The sequence below is a fragment of the Cetorhinus maximus genome, chromosome 15 (assembly GCF_964194155.1).
Source record: "Cetorhinus maximus chromosome 15, sCetMax3.hap1.1, whole genome shotgun sequence".
Lineage (NCBI taxonomy): Eukaryota > Metazoa > Chordata > Chondrichthyes > Lamniformes > Cetorhinidae > Cetorhinus > Cetorhinus maximus.
The window spans coordinates 64,976,855-64,993,116 of NC_135893.1; positions in this window are offsets into that span (position 1 = coordinate 64,976,855).

Here is a 16,262-nt window from a genome sequence, read left to right on the forward strand (position 1 = left end):
TATCCTTGGCCCACTGTGGGTACAGGACATCCCTCCTCCTTCAGCAGGAACCTGTGCTCCTCTCCCTCAGTCCCTGAGTCACCCTGCAATGTGCTACACTGTGCCAGCCAGAGCGTGCAACACCTTCAGTGGAAGTGGGTGTGAGGAGCTCACATATATGGCTCCATAAGAATGGCGATTTAAACAACACTTAAGTGATAAACTTACAGGTTACTGGTACCCCAGGCAAGTTCAAATTATGGGGAAGTGATGGCGTAGTGGTATTGTCACTGGACTAGTAATTCAACAACCCAGGGTAATGCTCTGGGGACCTGGGTTTGAATCCTGCTACATTAGATAATGGAATTTGAAGTCAATAAAACACAGTGCAGAAGAGGCCCTTTGGCCCATCGAGTCTGCACCTACATGTGAGAAACACTGGAATTAAATCTGGAATTAAAACTCTAATGATGACCACAAAACCATTGTTGATTGTTGTAAAAACCCATCTGGTTCACTAATGTCCTTTAGGGAAGGAAATCTGCCGTCCTTACCAGGTCTGGCCTACATGTGACTCCAGACACACAGCAATGTGGTTGTCTCTTAAATGCCCTCTGAACATGAGGGATGGGCAATAAATGCTGGCCTAGCCAGCGACGCCCATGTCCCATGAATGAATAATTTAAAAAAAAAATTAGGGCCAAACTTGTGTGTTAAATGCAGACTTTTAAACAGGTTACTCTCATTAGTACACATTTAGGGCAGGATCTTTACCTCGTCAGGCGGGCACAGCGGGCAGGTCCGGGAGCAGCCGAGAAACCGAGCGCCGCCCGCGATCAGGCCCCGACCTTGATTTCACGCTGGTTGGCCCATTAACAACCAGCCGGTGTGAAAGGCGCACTCAGAGCCTCAGCGCTGCCGGGGTGGGGGGCGGGAAGAGCGCGAGCACTGAAGTGTGCACACACACAGGGGTGCGCTCAGTGAAAGCTCCCTGACGGCACAGAGCTGCCTCAGGGAGCTGAAGATTTTAAACATTACAAATGTAGAATTGACAAATAAGGAAAACATGCCCCCTCAGGTGACTCTGTCACATGAGCGAGGGACATGTTAAAAGTGAGTTTGAAAAGATTTTTTTTTAATGGCTGGTCGAAACCTCATCCTGCCCGTGCATGAGGTTTTGCAGAAAATGTAAAGGCTGCTTGGCCTATTTGGCAACTGCAAGGTTGAACAGGCAGGGAAAAATTCAATTTAATGAATTAATTAACTAACGGGCTTAACAGCCCTCTTAATTGTCAGCGGGTGCACTGCCGACTCCCGCACACGCCCACCTATCAAAATATCGCGTGAGTGCGCAATGACGTTGGGACGCTCGCCTGACCTCATCGCGCGCTATTTCATGCTCGTGGGTGTCGGGCGTGCACCCACCCACCAAGCTGAAAATCCTGGCCTCAGTGTATGTTTTCACCTTTTGGCCAAAATAACCCCCGCTTGGGCCACACTGCACCTGACCTGGAAGTACTTTACATTTGACATTGGAGGAGCAAATGTTCCAATTGCAAGCTCCTGATTGGAGATCCACATATAACCCGCCAATAGGCTCTTTTGTGCCATAGGAAAATTAACCTTGAGTGTTATATGGGAAGGGGTTCTGTTCCTCAGGATTGACATCCCGCAGGTTGACAGCATGCCAAACTAACGTAACTAAAAGACCATATTAGAATGAATCTATGAGCCTGGAACACCAGAACCAGATACATTACTACTAATATACAACATTCCCAGTTCCTGAGGCTACTGTCAACTCTCTTAATAACTTTCTCTGCGAGCTAAACCTGTCCACTGGCATTTATTCTTGGCCATGTGCACTGCTTAGTGTGAAGAGAAATGGTTCACTTTTCTTTAAATAACTGCGTGGCTACTGCATCTATCAGTGAAATTATTATAAAAGAGGGACGATGTAGATTTGGATCAAATTGCAAAACAGACCAATTGCAAAGGAATGGGCCTTAATGGCTCAGCGTCACATATAATACCGTGTGGAAGAATGTTCAAAATATTCTATTTCAGTTGCCGCAATTGAATCCAACTTAAATTATTCATTGATTACAACATTACTTAATGATTAATTAGGTATCATTGATCTCCAGTAATTTGCTTGATAACTGCAAGTCCCTAGTAGCAACATATATTTTCAGTGGACTAAATAATTTAACAGTTTTGTCACTGAAATCGCTTCCTTCATTCAATTACAGACTTCTAGTACAATGCGGTCATCTTCAATGGACAACAGATTTGCCACAATTTGTGTTCACTTATTCAGAGTATACACTTACCCTACCGAGTGTGCTTAAGTGCTCAATTTAATAAAGTTCCATAGGGGCTTTCCCAGTTAAGTGCACCGTTGTGGGAATTTATATCCTCCTCATGTTTTTTTATTGAGAAATCCTAGCTGAAGAGCCAAAGCCTGTAGTGTAGGACATCATGAAAGTTCAAACAATAGACAAAAATGAAGAAGCTGGTTGAAACCTCCACTCCTTCCATCATCAGTGCACCGTGGCTGTGGTGTGTATTATCTACAGGATACACTGCAGCAAGTCACCAAGGATTTTTTGACAGCACCTCCCAAATTTGTGGGGCAGAATTTTGCCATCGGCGAGCAGGGGGCGGGGCCCACTCGCCGACGCGTAAAATGCTGCAGGATGACATCAGGGGGAACCTCTGACGTCTTCCCGCCCCATTTAAATTTTCAGGAAGGCGGGGGTGCAGCAAAATCAGCTGTGCGTCCGCCGACCTGTTAATGGCCAATCGAGGCCATTGACAGGATCATTTAAACAATTAAAGGACCTGCCCGTCCAACCTTAAGGTTGGTGGGCAGGCCAGGAGCCCCGGCGGCAAATAGAGAAAACGTGAAACCTCATCCAGTGGCGGGATGAGGCTTCATGTAGGGTTTTTAAAAGTTTAATACAGTTTTACTGTAATTTATGAACATGTCCCATCTCATGTGACATTATCACATGAGGGGGACATGTTAAGGGTTTTTTTTTTTCTATTTTTAATCTTTTTAAAAGTGTAAGCGATCTCCCTGAGGCAGCACTTAGCCTCAGGGAGATGTGCGCTCTTTCGTGCGCATGCGCGAAACAGCGCACTCTCACTTTTGGGGAATCCCCCCCGCCCGCACAGGAAGTACATAGCGCTTCCCGCCAGATGTCACTCTGGGCGGGTCTTAATTGGCCCGCCCACGTAAAATGGCGATGGGGCCTGCTTCTCCGGCAGGGATCGGCTCCCCGCCCGCCAGAGATTGGGTCAGGCCCGCTCGCCCGACAGGCAGAAAATTCTGCCCAAGAGAAGCAGGTACGCAGGAATACCATTACCTCCAAATTCCCCTCACTGTTAAATCACACAAATTTCCAGATGTAAATAAAAATGTTTTTTTGCATGTGAAATTTAAAAAATTTCCCAATTGCAGTAGTGATGGGATTGTGGAGCAGTTTTCTAGAGAGAGAAACTGCACCCAGGCACTGGTGATGAGGGCAGGAGTAAGACGAGGAGGAAAATGGTTTCCCAAGACAAAATGACCTCTTAACACCCTTGCAGTGAAGACCATTCCATGCTGTCAAAGCCCTCTCCTGCATCAAAAGTGAGAGCTGGGTCAAATTTAGCCAACGCGCAACATAATGTTAAGAAACTGACAGCCATTATTAGATTTACATAGATGATATCAGAACTGAGAGGGTCCAACTATCAGAAGAAAGTGAACAGACTTGGGCTCTTTTCTGTAGCAAGAGAAGACTGAGAGGTGACCTATCAGAGACCTCTAAAATTAAGAAGGGTTTCAATCGAGCATGTGGAGAGAAGATGTTTCGACATGTGCCGAATCCAAAACAAGGGGCCATAAATATAGTCATCACTAAAAAGTCCAGTAAGAAATTGGGGAAACATCTTTACTTGAAGTGGGGAGAATGTGGGACTTGCTATCACATGGAGCAGTTGAGGTGAATAGCTTTGACACATTTAAGGGGAAACTAAGTAAATACATAAGGGAGAAAGGAATAGAGGGATACGCTGATCAGATGAAATGAAGTAGGGTGGGAGGAGGCTCGTGTGGAGAATAAACACTGACACATATCTGTTGGGCTGTTTCTGTGCTCTAAATTCTATGTGATTCACAGCGATAGCGAAATGTTATGCAAATAAAAGGTCAATACATTTCAAAACTAAATTATTCAGGTAAGTTTGCAAGGATTCTTGAAATAATTCTAAAGAGAAATAGGCTGACAGGCAGTATGCCTGAAGAGGCCCTTGTCCTTTTTCAATAAAAGAGAAAATGAAGAATCTCAACAAGTGTAGGTGGTGGGACCAATATTGATGATGCTATGGAGGCTCTGTTTAGCTTTTGATAAGGATGTTGATTTATGTTCTGTCGCTGTCTGTGATTGTCCCCCTTCCATAGCAGCATCTTTGATGCAGATCATTGAAAGGTTTTGAAGCCTGCATTTAGGGCTTCACATTTTACAACACTTCTCAGCAGATCGCTAGGCACTTATTCTTATCTTCACCTGTAATCTCATGCAAGAAATGGGTTTATTGTTCTTGGTGAATAATGGGAAGCTAAACTATTTAGATCAATGCAAAAACAAAAATACCTGGAAAAACTCAGCAGGTCTGACAGCATCTGCGGAGAGGAACACAATTAACGTTTCGCGTCCGTATGACTCTTCAACAGAACTAAGGAAAAATAGACAAGCGGTGAAATTGGTTTAAGGGGGGGCGGGGTGGGACAGGTAGAGCTGCATAGAGGGCCAGTGATAGGTGGAGATAACCAAAAGATGTCACAGACAAAAGGACAAAGAGGTGTTGAAGGTGGTGATATTATCTAAGGAATGTGATAATAGATGACATTAAGGGTAGAAAGCAGGACGAGCAAGGTACAGATAGCCCTAGTAGGGGTGGGGTGGGGTGAAGGGATAGGCTAAAAGGTAGAGATAAAACAATGGATGGAAATACATTTAAAAATAATGGAAATAGGTGGGAAAAGAAAAATCTATATAAATTACTGGAAAAAAGGGAGATCGGAAAGGGGGTGGGGAGGGAGGAGAGAGTTCATGATCTAAAATTGTTGAACTCAATATTCAGTCCGGAAGGCTGTAAAGTGCCTAGTTGGAAGATGAGGTGCTGTTCCTCCAGTTTGCGTTGAGCTTCACTGGAACAATGCAGCAGGCCAAGAATGGACATGTGGGCATGAGAGCAGGGTGGAGTTTTGAAATGGCAAGCGACAGAGAGGTCTGGGTAATGCTTGCGGACAAACTGAAGGTGTTCTGCAAAGCGGTCACCCAGTCTGCATTTGGTCTCTCCAATGTAGAGGAAACCGCATTGGGAGCAGCGAATGGAGAAGACTAAATTGAGGGAAGTGCAAGTGAAATGCTGCTTCACTTGAAAGGAGTGTTTGGGCCCTTGGACAGTGAAGAGAGGGGAAGTAAAGGGGCAGGTGTTGCACCTTTTGCGGTTGCATGGGAAGGTGCCGTGGGAGGGGGTTGAGGTGTAGGGGGTGATGGAGGAGTGGACCAGGGTGTGCAGGAAGGAACGATCCCTGTGGAATGCCGCCAGGGGGTTGAAGGGAAGATGTGTTTGGTGGTGGCATCATGCTGGAGTTGGCGGAAATGGCGGAGGATGATCCTTTGAATGCGGAGGCTGGTGGGGTGATAAGTGAGGACAAGGGGGACCCTATCATGGTTCTGGGAGGGAGAGGAAGGTGTGAGTGCGGATGCACGGGAGATGGGCCGGACAACGTTGAGGGCCCTGTCAACCACCGTGGGTGGAAAACCTCGATTAAGGAAGAAGGAGGACATGTCAGAGGAACTGGTTTTGAAAGTGGCATCATCAGAACAGATGTGACGGAGGTGAAGGAACTGAGAGAATGGGATGGAGTCCTTATAGGAAGCGGGGTTTAGATCAATGACTGACAAACTATTTCCTTTATCATCTGTTGTGGATAGCGCTTGCCAGTTGACCCACTTGAACAAAACTGATCCTTGTTTTGATACTCCTTGTAGATCATCACTTTTTGGAAGTGAATGGAAGATAGACTGTCTTTGTATATGCTCAGCATGGCATTGCACATTGAAACTGCAATGTGATGTTTCATATGCAGTGCGATATAGGTTAAGACTGTAGGTTCCTCATGTAGGTCCTGGCTTCAGCTGAAAAGCATCAGTGGGTCATGGGGTGCAAAGAAAGCTTAGGGCAGAATTTTTACCTTGGCAGGCGGGCACACACCCAACCCGCTTGAGTGTAAATTGACGCGTGTTGGCGTTGGTCGAGCGTCCCACACATAGTTGCGCGATAGTTCAGTCGGCAGGTGTGCGCCGGAGTTGGCAGCGTGCCCGCCGCCAATTAAAAGGCCTATTAAGGTTATTAACAAGGTAATTGAAACAAAGTTTTCGCTGCCTGTCCAAACTTACGGTTGGCAGGCAGGTGAAAAGGCCAAGTGGGATGAAGTTTCCTAAAGCAAATAAAAATAGAATAAAATTTTTAAAATATCATCGACAACATGTCCCTACTCTGTCACATGAGGGGACATGTTTTCTAACACTTTTAAAATCTTTATTTCTAATTTTTAAAACTGCTCATCTCCCTGAGGCAGCTCTGTGCCTCAGGGAGATTTTCAAGCGCGCACTCGCACAAATGTACAAAGTTCACACTCGCCCCGCTCACCCTCCCCCCCCTCCTCCTCCCCCCAGCATAGGCAACGCTGAGCGCTGCTGCTCGCAATTCACGCTGGGCGGGCCTTAATTAGCCCCGGCAGCGTGAAATCACGGTCCGGCCCCAATCGTGGGCGGCAGTCAGCTTCCCAACCGGCCCCGCCCGCCCCCGCCGAGCCCGCCCGACAAGGGCAAAATTCTGCCCTTAAAGTAAATACTACCCTGGACGCCTCTCACAAGCGTTCTACTTTCTACTAGTCATCTATTGAGCAGTGTAGGCCGAGGTCTGGGAGCAAATTGGCAAACCCTCTTAAATGTGTGATGTCATAAAAATAGAAAATAACATAGAAATATTTAGAAATTAATAAAAAGGATAAAAAGTGACTATGAAGTTGTTGGATTGTCGTAAAAACCATCTTGTTCACGAGTGTCCTTTAGAGAAGGCAACCTGCCGTCCATACTCAGTGTGGTCTATATGTGGCTCCAATCCTGAAGTGCTTTGCAAGTTATTCAATTGTGTCAATCGACGACAGCAGTTCAAGAGGGCAGCTCCACCACCACCTTCTCAGGGAAAGTAAGGCTAGGATTTCACGGTCGGTGAGCGGGGGACGGGGCCCGCTCGCTGATGCGTAAAATGATGCGGGATGACGTTGGGCGGAACTCCTGATGTCACCCCGCGTCATTTCAATTTTCAGGTAGGCGGGGGCTCAGCAGAATCAATTGAGTCCATTGACAAAGTAGTTAAAGTAATCAGTGGGCAGGCCGGGAGCCCTGGGGGGCTTAAGGAAAAGCATGAAACCTCATTCATGGGCGGGATGAGGTTTCATGCAGGCTTTAAAATTTTTAATAAAATTTGTCAATGAAAGTGATGGACACATCCCAACTCATGTGACAGTGTCACATGAGGAGACATGTCAGGGAAATTTATATCCTCTGTGTTTAAAATTTTTTCAGACAGGAGCCAATCTCCCTGAGGCAGCACTTAGCCTCAGGGAGATGAATGTGCTCTTTCGTGCGCATGTGCGAAACAGCGCACTCCCAGCTGAGGGATTCTGCCCCCCCTCCCCCCCCCACCGCCCGCACAGGGAGTGCATAGCGTTTCCTTGCGGTCGTCATGCTGGGTGGGCTTTAATTGGCCCGCCCACGTAAAATGGCAGCACGCCCCCAATCGTGGGCGCCAATCAGAAGTGTGCCTCCATGCGCCCGCTCCTAAACCTCCCCCCTAATGGGGGGAAAATTCTGCCCTAAGAATCGGCAATAAATGCCGGCCATGACAGTGACAGAGCATCCTGAGAATTGAAAATAAAATCATTTTGCTTAACCACTTTTTCTAAACTAAATGTACTATTTCAACATCATCTCTTCAATACCATAAAATGTTACTGCACGGCCAGGATTTTATGGCCCCGCAGTGGTGGGTCTCCCCCTGGCAGGTGCAGCGAGCCATTTAGTTCAGCAGGACCATAATATCCCACTGGGCGGAAAGGGCTGTAAATTCCTGGCCATGTGGAGGGAAGGTGAACAGAAACTTCAGATTGAGGTATTTTGCACAGAAGATACAGTGAATATGTGGAACAGACTGCCTAGGGAGGCAGGAGACGCAGGTGGTGTAAGCAACATCAAGAGGGAACAGGATAGATAGTTGGTATAGAAAAGGGTAGAGGGGTATTAGAGACAGTATTCGAATTGGATGGAATTTTGTAAAGTTTAAGCCCAGCCAGTTAGCATGCTCTGGGGAGATGGTGATGCAGTGGTAATGTCACTGGGCTAGCATTCCAGAGGTCTAAACTAATGTCCTGGTTCAAATCCCACCACGGTAGCTGGTGGAATTTGAATTCAATTAATAATCTGGAATTGAAAAGCTAGTCTCAGTGATGGTGACCATGAAACCATTGTCAATCATAAAAAGCTGTCATTTTGGAAAGGAAATCTGCAATCCTTACCTGGTCTGGCCTATATGTGACTTCAGACCCACAGCAATGGTGTGGCAAGCCACTCAGTTCGAGGGCAATTAAGTTGGGCAACTGTGGTAATCTGATGTGTAATATAACTTTAAGAGGAATGTTATAATAGAAGATCACATGATTTTATTATCCAATGACAGAGCAGCATGGGCTATTTTAGTAGTCTGTAGTCAGTAGTCTAGAGTAAGAGTTTGTAATGTAGAGACAGGGTTTGAGTTGTAAGCACACAAGTGTAGTTGCTGAGTTCCTTTGTAAATAAATAGAATGTGTCCTACATAAGAACTGTCTGCTGATCTGCTCTGTCTATGGTACCAACTCAGTCATACCAAAACAAGCGTGCAATCCGGATCCATTAATCCAGCTCAACTAGTGACCAGGAACCAACAGACTGGCGAAGAGGCGAAAAAGCAAGGAATGATGAGAAAAAAAAGCAACAAAAGCGAGGAAGGAAATCAAGTGAACCAAAATCGGGCTGTACCTCGCACGGTAATTGTAAGTAGAATTTCAGTCCTAATCGTTACAGCAATCCCCTCGAAGCATGCCGCAGTTTGGAAAAGTTCATCCCTTTGACCCAATGGTGGACGATTGGTCTCGTTATGTTGAATGCCTCGTGTTCTTTTTCCAAGCTAATGACTTTGCGGGGGAGGAGAAGGGGCACGTGATCCTCTTATCCACACGTGAGAGTAAGACTTACGGATTGATCTGAAGTTTAATGGCACCCAGTGCCCCGAATTTGGAAAGGTTTGATGATTTAGCGAACCTTGTGAAGAATCATTACCAGCCTGAGCCCTCAGTAATGATGCAACGGTTCAAATTTAACTCAAGGAATGGAGCCTCATGGGAGACGGCTGCTTGTTATGTGGCAAGTCTCAAACAGTTAACAGGGTACTATGAGTTTGGTACATCTATCAATGGAAGGTTTAGAGATTTTTTGGTGTGCGATATAAATGAAGATTCGATTCAGAAGAGATTACTGTCAGAAACAAATTTGGATTTGCAGAAGGAGCGGGAAATAGCACTGGCTATGGAAGGTGCAGTGAGGGACTTGAAAGCCACACAGGAAGTGCAAAATGGCACCGTCCTCCACATTCGGTGGGGAGCCTCAGCCAAAAAGGACGCAAAAATGTACAGCTCTAATGAGAAGCAGGAAGCAGCAACAGCTTACAGACAAATAAGAAGAAATGACTTAGCAGCAAAACGATGGAATAATGGTGACAGAGGTGGAAGCAGACAGCCTTATAATGAATCGAAGTTTTAATAAATCAAATGCTTTCACTGTCGTCAAAACCGACACCTCATGAGGCATTGCAAGGATAGAATCAGGCAGACTTTCAATCAAAAGAAAAAACCCCTTGAGATCCATAATGTAGAACAGCCTGATGTAACAGATTCAGATATTTATTCATTGTATAATTTAAAGGTGGGAAGAACAAAGGAAAATGACTAAGTGCATCAGCGTTTGCAATCTGATTACCAGGCCTGTGGATGAAAGTACACTCATACACTGCCAGAATCAACACCCATCTGAAGCTGTAGAGCTGAGACGTTCTATACACATAAGGGAACCCCCAGAAAGACTGAATTTGTAAATTACTTATGTGTGTAAACGATTTGATATTTTGAGAAAAATTGTAATCGTAACTGTAAAATGTATTTCTGAGTGAAGGGGGAGGAATGTGGTAATCTGATGTGTAATATACCTTTAAGGAGAATGTTACAATAGAAGATCACAAGATCTTATTATCCAATGACAGAGTAGGACGGGCTACTTTAGTAGCCTGTAATCAGTAGTCAGTAGTCTAGAGTTAGAGTCTGCAATGTAGAGACAGGGGCCAGGATGTCACATTCGGCATGTGGGGCGGTCCCGACACACCGGCGCGTAAAATGACTCGCAATGATGTCGGGCATACGTCCCGACATCATTGCGCTGTCTCGCGATATTTCGTACACCAGGCGCACACGCACCGGAGTCGGCTGCGCGCCCGCCGATAATTGATAGGCCTATTAAGGCCATTAACCAGGTAATTAGCCTGAATTTCATGCTGCGGGCAGGCGAAAAGGCCAATCGGCTTTTACATATTTTAAGAAACCTCATCCACAAGCGGGATGAGGTTTCCTAAAGCTTTTACAAGTTAAATAAAAGCTTTTTCTTAGAAATAAAAACATGCTTAATTAAATTTTTATTGCATTTGTTTATATTTATTAAAATCGCTTCAATCTCCCTGAGGCAGCTCCTCAGGGAGATTGAAGCACACTTTCGCATGCATGCATGAATGAGCGCTGGACCTGACTCTCCCTCCTCCTCCCACCTGCATAGTTGCGCTCTCCGCTCACGTATTACACTGGGCGGGCCTTAATTGGCCCGTCCGCGTAAAATGGCGGTGCAGAGCCGATCGCGCTGACATGGGAAAAATTCAAGCCAGGGTTTGAGTTGTAAACACACAAGTGTAGCTGCTGAGTTCCTTTGTAAATAAATAGAATGTGTCCTACATAAGAACTGTCTGCTGATCTGCTCTGTCTATGGTACCAACTCGGTCATCCCAAAACAAGCGTGCAACCCAGATCCATTAAACCAGCTAAACTAGCGACCAGGAGCCAACAGCAACAAATGCTGGCCTTGTCAGCAACACCCACAACCCATGAAAGAATAAAAAAGTGCTGTGGTCTCTTTGGACTTGGCACTTCTTGCAGTCCCAGGGAAGTTAGCTGTGCTTGAACAATGCATCAAAAAGAAAGAAAAAGAAAGTGCATTTATATAGCACCTTTCATGACCAGAGGTGACATAAGAAAAAACCTTTTGGCGAAGCAAGTGAGCACCCACCATCCAACTGAGGCCTTCAAGTGCCCAATTAATGGCCATTGGGCCTCTTCTCACCACAGGTATTTTACCTGCATGGGATGGTGAGGTCACCGGGTATATCCTGGAAGCCTGACTGTGGTCTTGGTTGAGGGTGGGGTGGGGGGCTTCCTGCTCGGGCACACTGTGGCTTTCAGAGCCGATGAGACAGGCTCACCCCCCCCCAACTTTCAGCCATTGGGCGGGGCCACCGTATTCACTCAAAGTCCGGGTCTATGGTTCTATGACCTCAGGACATCTCAAAGTACTGTGCAATCAATGAGATACTTTTGAAATATTGAATTAACTGTTGGATGTAGGAAATGTGGCAGCCAACCTGGACACAGCAAGCTCCCACACATAGCAATTAAATAAATGACCAGTTTCTTTTAAATGTGGGTTGAGAGGTAAATGTTGGCCAGGACATTAGAAGAACTCTCTTACTCTTCTTTGAATAGTGTAGTGGGATCTTTCACATCCACCTAAGAGGACAGACAGGGTCTCACTTTAATGTCTCATCTGAAAGAGGAACCTCCAACAGTGCCATTGCACAGTGGGGTTTCAACATTCCTCCAATCTTCTGGCATCAAAAAAAAATCTATTAATTATTATAACATGAAGACTTTAGAAAGAATAAAAATGCTAACATTCTATTTCAATGAGTTTAATTAACTGGAATAAATAAATGTTCCCATTAGATACAATACTTATCTGCAAAAAATGTCACATAAACACTGGGTGACTTAATGAAAACATCTTTGGGTTTTGCATACATTATCTTATTTGTACAATAAAATATCACACTGTGGCCCTCCAATGGTTATTTTGTCAGCTTGGAGCAGACAGATTACAATAAGCATTTTTGCCTTGGGTATATAGCTTTGGTCCCTGCCATTTCTGAGCATTTACATAGATGCACATTGGAGAAAAGATACATTACAGCCATGATCTAATTCGATGTGGGAACAGGCACAAGGAGGCTGAATGGCTTGCTCCAGTTCCTGTGTCCCTATGCTTCCCATGGAAGTAAAAATACCGATGACATTGAACATAGAAGATAGGAGCAGGAGTAGGCCATTTGGCCCGTCGAGCCTGCTCCACCATTCATTATGATCATGGCTGATCATCCAACTCAACAGCCTGCTCCCACTTTCTCTCCATGTCCTTTGATTCCTTTCGCCCCCTAGAGCTAAATCTAACTCATTCTTGAAAACATACAATGTTTTGGCCTCAACTGCTTTCTGTGGTAGCGAATTCCATGGGCTCACCACTCTCTGGGTGAAGAAATTTCTCCTCATCTCAGTCCTAAATGGTCTATCCCGTATCCTCAGACTGTGACCCCTGGTCCTGGATTCCCCCACCATCGGGAAAATCCTTCCTGAATCTACCCTGTATAGTCCTGTGAGAATTTTATAAGTTTCTATGTGATCCCCCCTCATTCTTCTGAACTCCAGTGAATATAATCCTAACCAACTCAATCTCTCCTCATATGTCAGATCCTCCATCCCAGGAATCAGTCTGGTAAACCTTCGCTGCACTCCCTTTATGGCGAGAACATCCTTCTTCAGATAAGGAGACCAAAACTGCACACAATATTCCAGGTGTGATCTCACCAAGGCCCTGTATAATTGCAGCAAGACTTCCCTGTTGCTGTACTCGAATCCTCTCACTATGAAGGCCAACATACCATTTGCCTTCTTTACTGCCTGCTGCACCTGCATGCTTACCTTCAGCGATTGGTATACGAGGACACCTAGGTCTCATTGCACATTCCCCTCTCTCAATTTATAGCCATTCAGATAATAATCTGCCTTCCTGTTTTTGCTACCAAAGTGGATAACTTCACATTTAACCACATTATACAGCATCTGCCATGCATTTGCCCACTCACTCAGCTTGTCCTAATCACACTGAAGCATCTCTGCATCCTCCTCACAGCTCACCCTCCCACCCAGCTTTGTATCATCTACAAATTTGGAGATATTACATTTAGTTCCCTCATCTAAATCATTAATATATATTGTGAATAGCTGGGGTCCCCGCACCGATCCCTGCGGTACCCCACTAGTCACAGCCTGCCATTCGGAAAAAGACCCATTTATTCCTACTCTTTGTTTCCTGTCTGCCAACCAGTTTTCTATCCATCTCAATACACTACCCCCAATCCCATGCGCTTTAATTTTACACACCAATCTCTTATATGCAACTTTGGCGAAAGCCTTCTGAAAGTCCAAATAAACCACATCCACTGGCTCCCCCTCATCAACTCTACTAGTCACATCCTTGAAAAATTCCAGTAGGTTTGTCAAGCATGATTTCCCTTTCATAAATCCATGCTGACTCTGTCCGATTCTGCCAGCTATTAAATCTTCTATAATAGATTCTGGAATTTTCCCCACTACCGACGTCAGGCTGACTGGTCTATAATTCCCTGTTTTCTCTCTAACTCCCTTTTTAAATAGTGGGTTACATTAGCTACCCTCCAATCTGTAGGAACTCCTATCTCGGAAGATGACCACCAATGCATTCACTATTTCTAGGGTCACTTCCTTAAGTACCCTGGGATGTAGATTGTCAGGCCTTGGGGATTTATTGGCCTTCAATACCATCAATTTCCCCAACACCATTTCCCTACTAATACTGATTTCTTTCAGTTCCTCCCTCTCACTAAGCCCTGTGTTCCCCAACATTTCTGGTATGTTATTTGTGTCCTCCTTTGTGAAGACAGAACCAAAGTATGTATTTATTTGGTCAGCCATTTCTTTGTTCCCCATTATGAATTCCCCTGTTTCTGACTGTAAGGGACCTACATTTGTCTTCACTAATCTTTTTCTCTTCACATACCTATAGAGACTTTTACAGTCAGTTTTTATGTTCCCCGCAAGCTTACTCTGGTACTCTATTTTCCCCTTCTTAATCAATCCCTTGGTCCTCCTTTGTTGAATTCTAAACTGCTCCCAATCCTCAGGTCTGTTGTTTTTTCTGGCCAATTTGTATGCCTCTTCCTTGGATCTAATACTATCTCTAATTTCCCTTGTAAGCCATGGTTTGGCCACATTTCCTGGTTTACTTTGCTCCAGACAGGAATAAACAATTGTTGCAGTTCACCCATCCGCTCTTTGAATGTTTGCCATTGCCCATCCACCGTCATCCCTTTAAGTAACATTTCCCAATCCATCATAGCCAACTTGCGCCTCAAACCATCGTAGTTTCCTTTATTAAGCTTCATGACCCTAGTCTCAGAATCAACTACATCACTCTCCCTCTTGACGAAGAATTCTATCATATTATGGTCGCTCATCCCCAAGGGGCCTTGCACAGCTAGATTGCCAATTATTCCTTTCTCATTACACAATACTCAGTGTAGGATGGCCTATTCTCTAGTTGGTTCCTCAACGTATTGGTCCAGAAAACCATCCCGTATACACTTCAGCTAAGAAGAACTATTTAGAAGGACATGTAAAAGAGGTTTGGGGCATGACATTAGATTCTACCCTGTATATCCAATCATTGAAGAGCAGCAATCATCAAACCAAATGGATATCTGAGCTATATCGCTGCATCATTTTCTAGTGGTGACTGCACTTCAAAAGTACTTAATTGGCTGTAAAGCACTTTGGAACATCCCCTGGTTTCAAATGGTGTTGTATAGACATAAGTCTTTCTTTATGAAAATCAAACATACAAAACTGCTGGGCAGGATAAAGTCAGCTGGTCCATCAGGTCTTCCTGACACTATTACAAAAGTAAAATCCTGCAGATGCTGGAAATTTGAAACAAAAACAGAAAATGCTATGCACTATGGCCGAAGTAGTCCTGACTAAACACTTCTTCCCACCCCCATCCTCAGGCCTGCAGCATTGTAATCTCCTCAGAGAGGCAAAAGAAAGAGGCCAAACCAATAAGGTGAAAAAATACTCTTTAAAATTCTTCTCTGGCCCACTCAGTGATTGAAAGAAGTTCACAAGGTCACATGGGTCACATGCTTTGTATAAAGAAACTTATCTTGGAGAATTCCATCACTGCCCCAGTTAAGAACTGATTCAGAGCCCCCTTAACGACATGTAGAGAGTCAGCATCCACCACACCATCTGTCAATGTATTCCCATGTATTTTTTTTTATCATTAGAATTTGGTGCCATGGTTATAGCACTCTGAAGCTATCTTACGTTCTGACGAGGATGTACTTTGAATACTGTGTCTAGTTTTATTCACTGAGTTAAGAAAACAGCTAAGCCCTGGGAACGGGGCCAAGAAGGGCTATGAATCCTTGGAGTCAGATCATTGAGTTAAAAGGAAAGGTTAGAAAAATTTGGGCTCTTCATTCTTGATATGAGCCATACAAGAAGATACTTTCTAGAGTACAGAAGATATTAAGTGGAATGGACCATATTAAACCTCAGCACTATTTCAAGTTGAATGACAACTGCAGGACAAAGGGACACAGGCACAAACTAGTGAGACGTAAATTCAGGACTGGCACCAGAAAACTCTTCATTCAAGGATTGATTGTTTCATGGTCATACAGTTCAGGCAGCTGAACTTTACATTAGGAATTGTCGGTTTCCCTAGAACAATAACTTAGATGGGCTGAATGGCCCCTCTCCTTGTACTTACATTTGTGAGAGAATATGTCCTAACACCCAATGCTGGTACATTTTCCTTCTTCAGGAATAAGCAACAAACACAATCCTACATATAAGGAGTTAATAAAGTGAAGTTTACAAAGGTTTGGCTTGCTTTCTTTTGGAAAAAGGAAGACTGAGGAAAACCTGATCAAAGTTT